General features: G+C 31.6%; 1 protein-coding gene across 1 annotated transcript in view; it reads right to left on the bottom strand.

Annotated features, from left to right (window-relative positions):
• LOC133337150 (cytochrome P450 4c3-like) overlaps nt 1-13,953 on the bottom strand; it is a 43,162-nt gene that overhangs the window by 28,199 nt on the left and 1,010 nt on the right. The gene's annotated exons all lie outside the window — the stretch shown is intronic.

The following is a 13,953-nucleotide window of genomic DNA, read 5'->3' as shown; positions in this document are numbered from 1 at the left end:
AGGATGTTAGAACGCGTAGAAGTTGAAAAAAATTTTTGCTATCTCCGAAACGGCTAAATCGGATTATAGAAAAATTTATATTTCCAGGACGACGTCATATAAACGAGCTGAAGGTTTACTAAAGTATAGTAAGCGGAAATATGAAGGTTAGGTTTGCTGAAGTCCATCGAAACTATATAGACGGCATAATGGCAAGGCATATTTAAAGGGAACCAATATATAAGCTGAATACCACAAAGTAAATTAGGCATGTTAGATGCCAGGGACCCAAAAAGACTGGTACTGAAATGCCTAAAATCGGTCAAGATCCGTATATGGGGCCTTTGACAATAATTGGACTCAGAAGAGTTTTTTTATTATCTGAAAAAAATTATTGTCCAAAAAATAATTTCCTTAGATCCGACATTTTGTAAATTATGTGCGAAATCAATAATCTTTCTAATTGCGTTAGAATTTTGAGATTCGGATGTTCCAGTGATCGGCAATCATCGAAAAGAAGGACTTTTCTTTAATTACAACAACAGAACAACAACAAAATTTTGTAAATTATTTTCTCAAAATTCCAACGGTATTCGAAAGAGAACCTCTCTGGTTCTGGTTCTGGTTTTTTTTTTTTTTTTGTATTAATCGTTTTTGAGTTATCATGCCCGCCAACCCAGTTTCGAAAGTAACGAGTTTAAAATTTGAGAAACGCTCTTCCCATGGTTTGATATTGACAGAATAAAACGGCTATATCTTCAAGAGTTGCTGAGATTTTTACTTGAACTTTTAAAGCGACATTTTTTAAATAGTGTATGTTTAATTTTCAATTCACTTTTTTAAATTGAATTAATTTTTCTTTGTGACAACTACAACTATTAAAATCAGAATTAATTCAGAAGTCACTTCGGTTGCAAAATGTGGCTATATGGCGGATATGACAAGCCAATTGTACAAAGAAGTGGAGTGGAATACTCTATTGCAGCCTGATCGGTTGGAAAATGAGTTTATGGTCATCAGAATATTTTCGGGAGAACCCTTTATACCTAAACCATCACCGATATTTGTAATTGCTTTAGGAAGATTTTTCCACCCAATGAGAACAAAAAATATAAAATTAAAGTCAAAATCGATTGTTGTATGGAGTATATACCAAAACATATATCCCATTTGTAATACCAAACATCCTAGAAATTGTAGCAAGATATCGCTCATTTGCTACAAAACAGGCATAAATCAAAATTCGTGATGTTTAAGTTAATGATTCAGACTTGTTCGCTATATCAGACTTCATGTTGTGTACAAAATACCGATGAATATCTCATACACATTCTGATTGAAAAGCATTAGAAGTTTCTTTGTCTCATATAAGATCTGAGGTAAATTGAAACCTTAAAACGCATTTTCAGCAAAATCGATTATTTTGATTTATGCCAGTCTTGCAGCAAATAAGCAATATGTGCATAATTTTCATGCTCTATCATGGATATTTTGAGTTTGGTCACGATTTTAACTGACGGTCATTACTAAATTGTTATAGAATATTTTATGCTGAAGAGTATATACACTTCTCCGGTGAATATTTTGAAGTTTTGGCAACATAATTACACATTATATATATGGGCAATATTGCCAATTTTTTAATATTCCATTTTCAAAAAATCTGCTTTTTTGTTTTTGTGGCACATCAATGATTTTTGGTACACATATAGAGAAAAATGTTCTGACTCCGAAACCGTTCGCGATCAAATTTTTGGTTGATGCGCGCAAAAGTTATCGAGGTTTTAATTTTGGGCATATGAAAAAAATCTTAAAATTACGCCGTTTATTATATTGACGAAAAACATTGATATATATCTTCCTCCGTAAAATAAGAATATGAATATATTATAATAATCACGATAAAGTTGCACATATTCGCGAAATATGAGAAAAATAAAAAAAATATAGCAGATTACATCAATATTTTCATTATATTAATTACATACACACACCTAAAAATTAATTTAAAAATATCTACATAATCTAAACACCATGATGAATCAAATGATGTCAAAATCACACAAGTCCGTGTAGCGGTTTCTAAATCACAGCGACAACAAAACAAGATATTGAGGAAAAATATTTGTTTTTGGTTCGAAAAAATAATGTCATCATATTTATTTTTTTAATTTTATACAAGAAATTTCAGAAAAAAAATGTTGGGGTTATTCTGCAATTTTACCCGAATTTCGCCGAAAAAATTTACATATATAATAATAATCACTTTTTGTGTATAAGTATACGCCTTGCGGATTATATCAAGACCCTTCCGATAAATCTTGGGGTTCTATAAATAGGAATAAATCTTTAAATAAAATAATATTATGAAATATACATTTTAAATTGCGTGTAAATCGCGTAATTCTCAAAATCATTTGATGCGCATGCGGTTTCCAGGAAGTACTGAAGTTCATCTTCCAATCCATGTATATTTTGCGAAATTTCATTTGACGGCTAAGATGTGCCGCACGTTACATTGAAGTACCCAAAAAATCGTAAAACGCGAATAATTTCCGAAATCTCCATATGCCATTAACGCGCATCCGATTTCTGTGTGCACCCTAAAAAAATACATCGATCTATACCGATTTCAATGTGGTCCATTAAGAACCATGGATGTGCCAGCTCACACTATTTTTGAGATAAATTGCGTCTAAATCGCGTAATTCTCAAAATCATTTGATGCGCATGCGGTTTCCAGGAAGTACTGAAGTTCATCTTCCAATTCATATATATTTTGCGAAATTTCATTTGACGGCTAAGATGTGCCACACGTTACATTGAAGTACCCAAAAAATCGTAAAACGCGAATAATTTCCGAAATCTCCATATGCCATTAACGCGCATCCGATTTCTGTGTGCACCCTAAAAAAATACATCGATCTATACCATTTCAATGTGGTCCATTAAGAACCATGGATGTGCCAGCAAAATCTATTTTTGAGATAAATTGGGTACATCTCTCTTTCGGCTGAAGTTTTTAAAGTTCTCTTTTCGAAAAAGATCAAAATCCGTATGAGGTCATTTATTGAGCGGAAATTATCCACAGAAAACGCAAATAAATCCGCGATATTTTCAAAAACATTTTTTGCCAAATTTCGTGTTTTTGGAAGGCCAGTTCCCGCCGTTCTAGTAGATGGATTTTCACGAAGAAGATTTTATATCATCCGAAACGTAAAAAACCTTATTGATCGCGGGTACCCATATCATTCAGTTGACAGATCTAAAAATTTGGCCCGAAAAATAGGTTTTTTAGAAATTTGATCGCACAAAATTCTCACCTTCGGATGAGTATTACTCTGATGCTGTGCATACTACATACACAAAATACATATCAAATTACGCAGATTCGCGACTACAATAATCTTATAATCGATTTTTAGAAAATCCTGTTTGCGTATTAAAGCTAGAAGTAAAATTAAAAAAACACTCAAAATCGAGCTTCAAAATGTCAGCATCATTTAAAGGTAGATGCAGTGAAAATTTTGAAAAATGATACATAAGGGGCGTAGTCCCCATTTTGTTGGCTTCTAGTTTTATTTTGACACGAAGACCGTGCAATGAGTGGCTTAGTCACAAATCGATAGAGAACATAAAAAAACTGGTTCGCCTCAACCTGTTTTTACACATTTTTTTACATTAAAGTAGACACAGCTTTCACCAAAATAAAGTTTGGAGGTCAATATCATGAACAGTTTGCAACGAGAGATCAATTAACCCAAAACTATTCACTTTTTTCATATACTTAAGTAGTTCCCCAGTTATAAAGGGGTGAACCTCCGCTTCAGCTATGTTAAAAAATTGGCAATATTGCCCATATACACTTCATTGTGGAGGGTATTAGAAACTCTGTAATATTTATTTAATAATACTCTTTTCAGTAATGACAAAACAAGTAGTTACAGCCTTATGGTCAATGTGTAATTAAATTAAATTACAATTATGTATTCTAGTTCTTTAAAACTAAATTACACAGGCCAGGTCATTAGAGAATCTCGAATCTCACAAAGAATGATGAGCATGTGCAACATAAGCCTATATGTGTGTATGTGTTTACATATACGAATTTTATGCGAATTAAACAATAATTTATGAACAATTAATTGATGTTCACTCGTTTGCTCGTTTCGTTCATGTGACAATGACTTGGCCAACATTATGCTAAACATTAGGCCATGATCTTGATTAACAAGAATTGAGGAAAATAATCGTCTATTATGTTTTACTCGGCACATAACACATGTCGGAAGATGGCCAATGTCCGGTATTCACTTGTTGGATGCTAAGCGGAAATAAAATGAAGAATAAATATATTATAAAACAACAAAAATAATAACAAATTATGCAGATTTGATATTATTAGAAAAAAGGGTTTTTAAAGAAAAAGAAAGAAACAAAACAAATCCGAAAAAAAAACATCTAAACGGGGACGGCCAAACAGACCAGACCGGTAATTTATTTAAATTATCACACACATTTAATAACGGTCATTTAAACTTCCTCAATGTAGCTAGACCTTTGTGTGGTTTTGGTTTTGTTTTTGTTTTTATTTTTTTATTTTGTCTTTATTGCTTTATCATCAATGAAACAACAGAGGAGGGTAACAGCATAGGAGATAAAAACAAAACAAAGCAGATCGTAACGAAACAAGTAGTAAATGTGAACACAAATCAACCAAAATATCTCGACTTCAACAAATTCTCAATTAGTATTCACAAACATTTTTTTATAACAAATTATATTTCCGCATTTTTTGCCTTTTAACCAATTTCAAGCAACAAACACTGCAGACAAAAGCCAATCGTCAGCAGCAATAACAACAACCAGGCAGTCATTCGGTTAATAAATCAGCAGCACCTTGTTGCTGCTTGTGGTCCATTATGATTGATACCTTGGATGGCGTTCAAAATATCCATCCGTCATTAGATGGATGGATGATTCTTTTATTTTAAATAATTTCTAAATAAGAGAATAATGAATTCTTACAACAATAACAAAGCTGATTAAAAGTAAATCACCATATAATTGTTATTTTTTTGGGAATTATAAATTAATATATTTTTTTTTAATATTACAACAATGTAAATTTGTGTGAATCAAGTGGAATTTTTATAATACTCTTTTCTATTGAGTAATAAATTCGAGACAAAAATTTTTGTTTCTTTATATTAAAAACTGGTTTCATATTTGTTGCTGCCCTTAGACCAAGGGGAACCCCCAATGAACTTCTTCCAATGATGTTTTCATTGTATTTGTTATTGTTTTTTTATATTTTATTTTTTATTCTATTCTTTTGCGGTTATTTTTTTCCTTGAGATTTTTTTTATTTTTTCAATGGCGGTTTTTAAATATTCTTATTAACAAATGAATATTTGATTTGCCATTGAATATGTTTTCTTTGTGAAAACTAAAACTATAATTTGAATTAATTCAAAAGAATTTGACTAATGTCAGGGTTTTTGCCATGGCTGCCAAAAATACACATACACTATGAATATGGATATGTAGATTAGAATAATATATTTTGGTTTCATAATTTGTATACCTTCACAATTTTTCGGATAGACCCATGATGGGTTGAGAGTTCAAGTTTTTTGGAGCAAACGGTAGACCAATATCGATTATTTCATTATTTATTCCGTTTGCCACAAAAAATATCCACTCATATCGCTCATTTGCTGCAAAACCAGCTAAAATTGTGATTTTTATGTTAATGATGCAGAAGTGTTCGCTATATCAGACTTCATGTTGTGTAAAAATTCAGATGAAAATATCTTTAACACTCTGATTGAGAAGCTGTAGAAGTTCCTCTGTTCCTTGTAAGGTGTGAGTAAATTGAAAACTTAAAAAAATCATTTTCTTTAAAATCGATTTTTTTATTTATGACGGCCTTGAAACAAATATGCGAAATATTCTTCATCAGAATAAAATTCTATGTCGATTTAGCCATGTCCTAATGTCTATCTATTTGCCTGTTGAAATGATAGACTTTGAAAATTTACACATACATCGCATGTGTGTGTTTTAAAATCGGATATATCCACGTTTTATTATAGCCCCATATAACGGTACCATAAAATTTTCGGTATTTTAGACACATTTCTCAATGAAATTGGATGTAAGTTTGTTTTGAAGAATGGTTCTTATTAGAAAATCTGAACTTCTAAAGCTTTCCAATATTGGTCCACTTTTTTGAAGGTCGCATATAACGGTACTTATCAAACTTAGGTATTTTGAGATGTTTGGACACGTTTTCCACCAAATTGGTTGTACTTGGATTGGGTAGATAATCTACTTACGAAAAATTATCAATAACGCCATTTTTGTTATTTGGTATTTTGGCTTTTCAAGAGAAATTGCTCTAATGTAAAAATGTGGATCCAAGATTTAAGACATTCCTTGTTTTTTTATGAGGCTATATACACTTTGATACGGTAAAAATGTGCTTCATCGAAATATTGGTTTTAGACCCCATGTTTCTTTGGACCAAATCGGTTTCAGAAAATTTGAAGTCGATTAACGAATGTTCGTCCGTCCGTTGTCCGTCTGTCTGTCTGGCCGGCAGGTGTGCACGATAACTCTCGAAGGGAATAATCGAGTTCATCCAAATTTTGCACATCTTATTATTTCTTCCAAACTTGCTCAAGTTCGAAAATGGGGAATGTCGGTCCACTCCTTCTGGTACATCCCCCACAAAATATTAAAAATTATGTAAAAAAATAATTTTACAATACCATGCGAATGGACTATCCAAGTACGAAGATGGGACCCATTGGTCCACTCCTTCTGGTACCTCCCCCACAAATGGTCAAAATTTTTAATATTTATAAATCCAATATGAGGCGAATGGAATCAAGTTTGAAGATGGGATCCATTGGTCAACTCCTTTTCGTACCTCCCCCACAAAGGGTCAAAATTTACAAATCCAATATCAAACTTTGCACAACCTATTATCTAGATCAAGTCCATCTGCCCTCTCCTCTGGTACCTACCGCAAAAGGGTCAATATTATATAATCATGTAAATTTTATTTGAATAGCCGAATCAAAATTAAATATGAAACATTTTTGATAAAAAAACATCTGCCTTATATAAAACTAATAATAAAAACTTTGTGTAACTCCTATGACCTGACTTCGCTCGAAAATTAGCAAATTGGCGGACCTAGGAAAATTATTTTTGGAACGTGTTATAACGTGTTAACATTTGGAACTAATTGATAATGACTAGCAATTTTACATACATGTATTTTAAGACTTAAAGAAGAAGACAATAAATCATTCGGAAATTAGCAAAATGACAGGCCTAGAAAAATTATTTTTGAAAAATTGCCTATTTTCCACCAAAAACTAAGCGGAAAATCAGGATTACATATATACTTGTTGCTTTTTTCTGTAATTAAATAAACTACACTTTTTATGGCAAACAGGCATAATTGCCGATCACTAGAACAATCGACTCCCAAAATTTCAACGCAATTGGAAGGAGTACATATCTGGCTCAGGTATGAACTAGGATTATTGACTTCGCTCGAGCAAATATAGAACCCAGGAAAATTATTTTTGGAAGATGTGGATGATAACTATGTTAGTCCAGTATAATGTGTTAAAATTTGAACCGATTGGATTAATAGTTTTTGAGTTATCATGCCCGCCAATGGTAAAATCACTATTTCGAGAAAAACCGGTGTAAAGTTTGAGAAACACTCTTGATGTCGCTTGATCGGGTATTTGTTCGAGAGTTGTTGAGATTGTCACTTAAAATTTGAATGAGATATTCTTGTGAAGTTGTAGGCTCATATTAAATAAAAATAAAAAATAAAATTTTTAAATCAAGAATGGGATCGGGGGTCCCGTTAATAAAAAATGCCGTGGTCATTCGAAACATGTACTTAAAACCGGTCGAGAACTTTTCATGGGTACCTAATCATGGAAAATTGCTGCCAGGAAATTTTTTTATCCTGGAAAAAACACAATCAAATTACCGATTCAAATAGGTAAATTGTCTAAACTGACAATCATTTGATAGATCTTTTTAAAATATCCGCATTGTAAGAAGTCATTTTTAAGTTTTTATAATTTTTCGCAAAACTGATTTAAATTTTTTGTTACCCTCAAACATCTTCAGTTTGGTCTACGATTAATGAACCATACATTACCATAGCATGCAGAGAAAAGTTATATTTTGGAGCGATTGGGTGGGCTGCTAACATCACTGAACTGTATTTCTTCAAAGATGTTATTATAATCAGAATATGCTAAACCCAGTCGCGGTTAACATTTGCATGAAATATTCTTCAAACGTTAAATTATATGGGTGGTACTATCAAATAAAATAAATATGTCATGCATTTTTCTGAACTTTATGTTTTTTTTTTTTAACTTTTCTATTGCTCTTAAAAAATCACCCTTTACGAAGCATATATAATTTATACTGGAGCATATAACAAAACGACTTGAATTTTATTTTTTTGTTTTCAACATTTATCATTCCTATCAAAATATTCCTGATTAACAATTTAAGATGACAGGTTTAGAACTTTTGCTGTGATGCTGGTGTCCCATTTTCAGTTTTTAATACAAATTATAAGTATTTATGGCTGACGAGACCTACGATTATCTATTGGCAAATGCTGGATCAATGCTGACCCATTTTTTAAATTTCAAACTTAACAATTGCTGAGTGGATAATATATAACTGATATAACGCTGATATAACGTATATAGTATATGAACAATTTAATTTAACTTTTATGTGCACTGTGCAGCACTAAAATCTTGAACCAATCGAGACCCCCAAAATCTTGAAGCTTGTGATGGTGGAAGAAAATCCCTAGCTGGGTTTAGCATTATTAGCTAAGGTTTTTTTTTAAATTAATTTTTAAAATTAGCACAATTTTCAAATAATACGTACGTATTATTGAGTCTATATCTCGTGAACTATTTGAAATATTGCTTTTCTCTCTTAAGCAATATTTTTCCTCTTAATTAGATCTAAAAATTTTCTCTTGAGATAAAATCAATGAAACAACACCATCATACTGAAAATAGCACAACTGCAAAAAAATTAAAATTTCGACATACTTTTTCCATGTTTAATTTTTACTTCAATTTTGTACCTATTTATTGAAAAAAGCATAGCAATTTTTATTTCTATAAACATACAATTGGGAGTGAATTTCTTTGGTTCATCTTGATGAATTTGTGAGGCTATAACTATGTGAAGGAGTCAACCAATGAAATCGGGGTTTTAAGAAAAGTTGTTTGATTTGCTATTGGCTATCTTCTTGTCATATACTGTTTGGCCGAGTCAGTAGCAGTTTCTGAAAAAAGTGTGAAAAACATGGAAAAAGTATGTCTAAATTTTAATTTTTTGCAGTTGTGCTATTTTCAGTATGATGGTGTTGTTTTATTGGTTTTATCTCAAGAGAAAATTTTTAGATCTAATTAAGAGGAAAAATATTGCTTAAGAGAGAAAAGCAATATTTCGAATAGTTCACGAGATATAGACTCAATAATAAGTACGTATTATTCAAAAATTGTGCTAAAATCCGCCCCAGTCGAATATTTTAAAAATGAATTTAAAAAAAAAACCTTAGCTAATAATGCAAAACCCAGCTAGGGATTTTCTTCCACCATCACAAGCTTCAAGATTTTATTTTATTATTGCTTTTAAAATTTTTATGATGCTTAATTGCGTTTTTAGCCCTTCTTGGCTATGCGTGTGGGAAAAATTTATCACTGTTTGTAAGCGTTATTTTTATTATTATTATTGCTTTTTTTATAAAAATGTGTTACAAATTGCCCATTCAAGTCATTATAAACTATATAATAATGGTGTGTTTATAATATTAAAACACATTATTGTTTTTATTTATTTTTGTTGTTTGTATTTTTACTACAATATCAACAATAGCTATTGATATGCATGACTTGTAAAGCACACACCAGGTATCTATTTAATTGTTGTGGGAATATTATTCATAATTGTTATATTAATATTTGACGGGGTGTATCAAAATTATGCATAAAATATGTACGAAACCGAATTTAAAAGCAAATTCTAGCTCAGTAATCCTTAATTTGAAAAAAAAATCTAAAATATAGGAACAATGTATTATTGTCTATATAGAGAAAATAGTCATTTTATTTTTGGATTATAGAGAAATACAGCAAAATACGATTATAGCGAACTAGTAGGGACCAAGTTTGTTGTTCGTTATATACAAGGTAAAACTAATGATTAGCAGAAAAAATATATTAAGTTCCAAAATATGTATTTTTTGTGTCCTTTTTGGCAATACTTTAGCTGTTTGTTATTTCCTTTGATGAGCTTGAGATCTTAATTTTCTCGATTTTAATTTTTCAAGATTTTCAATGGGCTGGTAAATCAATACCAATGCTTGTTAAGGTTTGTAACTTTGCACATATATATTTGAAGATTTAGGAGAGAAGAAAAATAATTTACAAAAAAAATTGTGTAATTGTTTTGTTGTTGTTTTTTGTAATTAAAGAGAAGTCCTTATTTTTGATGGCGGGCATGATAACTCCTCACTGGAACATCGGAATCCGAAAATTCCAACGGTGTTAGAAAGAGTACATGTCTGGCTCTCGTATGAACTAGGATTATTGACTTCGCACTAAAATTAACAAAATGGCGGACCTTTGAAAAAATATTTTTGGAAAATTGCCGATTTGTGACCAAAAACCAAGTTAAAAAATAAGGAAGATCTTCACCGATTGGCTTTATCCTAGTTCATACGATAGCTATACACTCACAGAGAAACGTGTAAAAATTTGGAAACGATTGGGTTATTAATTTTTGAGTTATAGTGCCCGCCATTCGCAAAAGAGAAAAACGCGTTTAAAGTTTGAGAAGCCCTTCAGCCGTCACTTGATGCAGACACAATAAATCGGCTATATCTTCAAGAGTTCTTGAGATTGTCACTTGAAATTTTGTAGGGACATTCTTGAATTAGTGTAGATTCGAGTTACATCAAAAAAAAATTTGACCCCGAGAGATTGAGATTTTCATCATATTCTATTCTTCTTGAATATTATATTCATATCGAATTTGAATACATTTTGTGGTCTGCTCCAGACCAGTACGGTAACAAATTTGAATGAGTTTTGTCAAATGAAATGGTTTAATAAACATCAAATATTTTGATATTGTGAATATCAAAGTAAAACCATCGTTAATTTGGAATCTCCAACTAGAAATAAGTCGGTCATTTTCATATGGGCGCTATCATGGCAAATAGTCTTGCGGGTGATGTTTTTTTTTTCCTCTGAGAGAACGAAATGTCGAATTACAGACCCTTACATTGGAAAATTCAACTAAGATCTACAACTGCGTTATATGGATCAAAATGCAATTTTGATCAATACTAAAAATATTCTGCCAATTGGTATTTTATCATCCAAAAAGCCGAAATGGGTTCTTATACCCAAAAAAAATTTTGTGGCAATAAGTTTCAACAAATAAATTTTCAAAAACACAAAAACCCAAAAACGGGCCGGACATTTATTTGGACAAAAAGAAAATGTTCTGTTGGAAAAAATAAAATGGGCCAGTATCTTTTATATTGTGACTAGGCTAGGCCTTTATTTAAACTTCTTTTGCATGGAAAGGGGTTCCCACCAAAATATCAAAGTGCCTAATTTAAGACACTTACACTGGAAATGCACCTAGGGCCATGAGAGTACGTAAAAAAGGGAATTTTTTTTTTTTTTTTTTTTTTTTCTATTGAAAAAGTAAGCTAACATCTTCAATATATCGGAAATTCGGCGATACCGTTATATGAGGCTCATATTAAACTGTGGACCTATATTGAACACTTTCTACCCGGAAAACATAAGCACAACCAATTTTATTGAACCAGGTGACTAAACTCTTTAAAATGACACTTGTTTATAATTTTTAACTCTACAATCAATAACCGGGCACATCTGTATACTTTTTTTAATAAAAATGCTGTTAAATTTTTAATAATTCAGATATTAGGATCAAATTGTTAAGAATCGTTCTTGAGGTGTACCAAAGGAAAACCAACATAGTTGCTGACTTCAACGAGTCACCCGATGGTCCCATGTTGTCTACGACTACAAAAATATGCAGAGGGGTTGGGGAACACCTATATAAGATCCCTATAAAAAATAATTAAAAAAACTGAACCCATTCGGAAATTACTATGTTGTTTATTGTTTATATATTATTATATAATTTTGAATTCCTACATCTAGATCAGACCTATACAGAGTAATTTAAAAAGCATGTTAGCCACTTTTATAAATGATTTACAGAGTTATATTCGGATGGGTACGAATGTACCACGGGTTTTGATCTACGTATACTTTTTTTAGTTATTGACCAAAAATTCTGGGTGCAAAGTGGACCGATGGATCCAATCTTCGGTCTTGATTTATAGGGGGTAAAAATACTACGAAGAATTTATAAATATTGAAAATTTCGACACTCTGTGAAGGGTGTTGCAAAAGGAGTGGTCCGAATCTTAAAACCTGATCTAGGGTTGGTAAAAATATTGCGATGGGCAAATTTTGTACGATATTTACCCTTTGTGGAGGAGGTACTAGAAAAAATGGAAATATAAGTATCATCTTCCAAAATTATACAGACCTGGTTAAAATATTAGATTCTGCAATGTTTGGTACAAACCGAATAATGCGAGCACATATAAAAGTAAAAAAGTGGGGTCCGACCTTCGGACTTGATCTAGGCTTGGTAAAAATAATAGGTTTGGCAAAATTTGGTTCAAATCGGACATTCCATTCGCCTAATATTAAATTTATAAATATTGAAAATATTCACCATTTGTGGAGGAGCTATCAGAAGGAATGTGCCAATGGGACCCATCTTCAAACTTGATCTAGGCTTGGTAAAAGTAGTAGGTTGTACAAAGGTTGGTTCAAATCGGATAATCCGTTTACATGATATTAAACAATTAATTTTTAGCACAATTTTTAACATTTTCTGGGGGAGATAAACTTAAACTATGAATTCGGTTTTCTCTTTTCGGGATTTATCGTGCGTAATATCAAGACAAACAGACGGAAGGAAAGACAGACAGTTGTAAATCGACTCCAAACTGTCTGAAACGGATTTGGTCTAAAGAAACATGGGGTCTAAAACCAATATTTCGATGAGGCATATTTATGCCGTTGCAAAATGCAACATGGCTGAGGGGGGAAATTGAATCTGACTTAGTCACTTTTGGATATACGCTAGAAGTAAGAATTTATAATATACACCATAATAAATTAAAAAAAATAAATAAGTCAGATTAATATTTCCGTAGCTCAAATCCATTTCGAAACGATTTGAAATAATATACATTTAAAGAAATGTGACTAATAAATATTATTTCCATTGGATGCATATTTATATCTTCCACCATGAGGTTGACATTCAAAATACCTAAAATCGATCGGGACTTTTATGGGGGATTTTATATCATGACTACCAAATAATGAAGGCATGCGAGTCCTACCCACAATTTAAGTCAATATCAAAAATTTTTTAGTTTGGAGATTATTTTACCTTATAAAAAAATAAATAGCAGGAAAATATTATGGACTCAACCTCCACAAAAAATACAGAAATTCGTAAGGTAATATTATATAGAAGCTACCCTAAAAAGTAGACCAATACCAATAATTTCTTATAGGATGATTTGCTACACTTTAAGATCTCTGCCAAAAATCTCCACTGTTCCGAATATTAGGGGCAATGCTATATGAGTCTATATGAAAACCACCTAGGAGTAGTAGCAATGGGTTTGCAAAATTTCATAGTTCAAAAATACATATTTGCAAATTGTAATAAAAGGTGATAAATGGGCGGAATGGGGGCGAATTTAAATGTATATGCTCATCCTTTTGTAAATTCAAAACCTTGGTTCCACATTATTAC

This window comes from Musca vetustissima, unplaced genomic scaffold (genome assembly GCF_032173495.1).
Source record: "Musca vetustissima isolate MV318-11 ecotype Yass unplaced genomic scaffold, APGP_CSIRO_Mvet_v1 utg11901, whole genome shotgun sequence".
Taxonomy (NCBI): domain Eukaryota; kingdom Metazoa; phylum Arthropoda; class Insecta; order Diptera; family Muscidae; genus Musca; species Musca vetustissima.
Note: the sequence above shows the minus strand (reverse complement) of the source record. Positions and strands in the feature narration are given on the sequence as shown.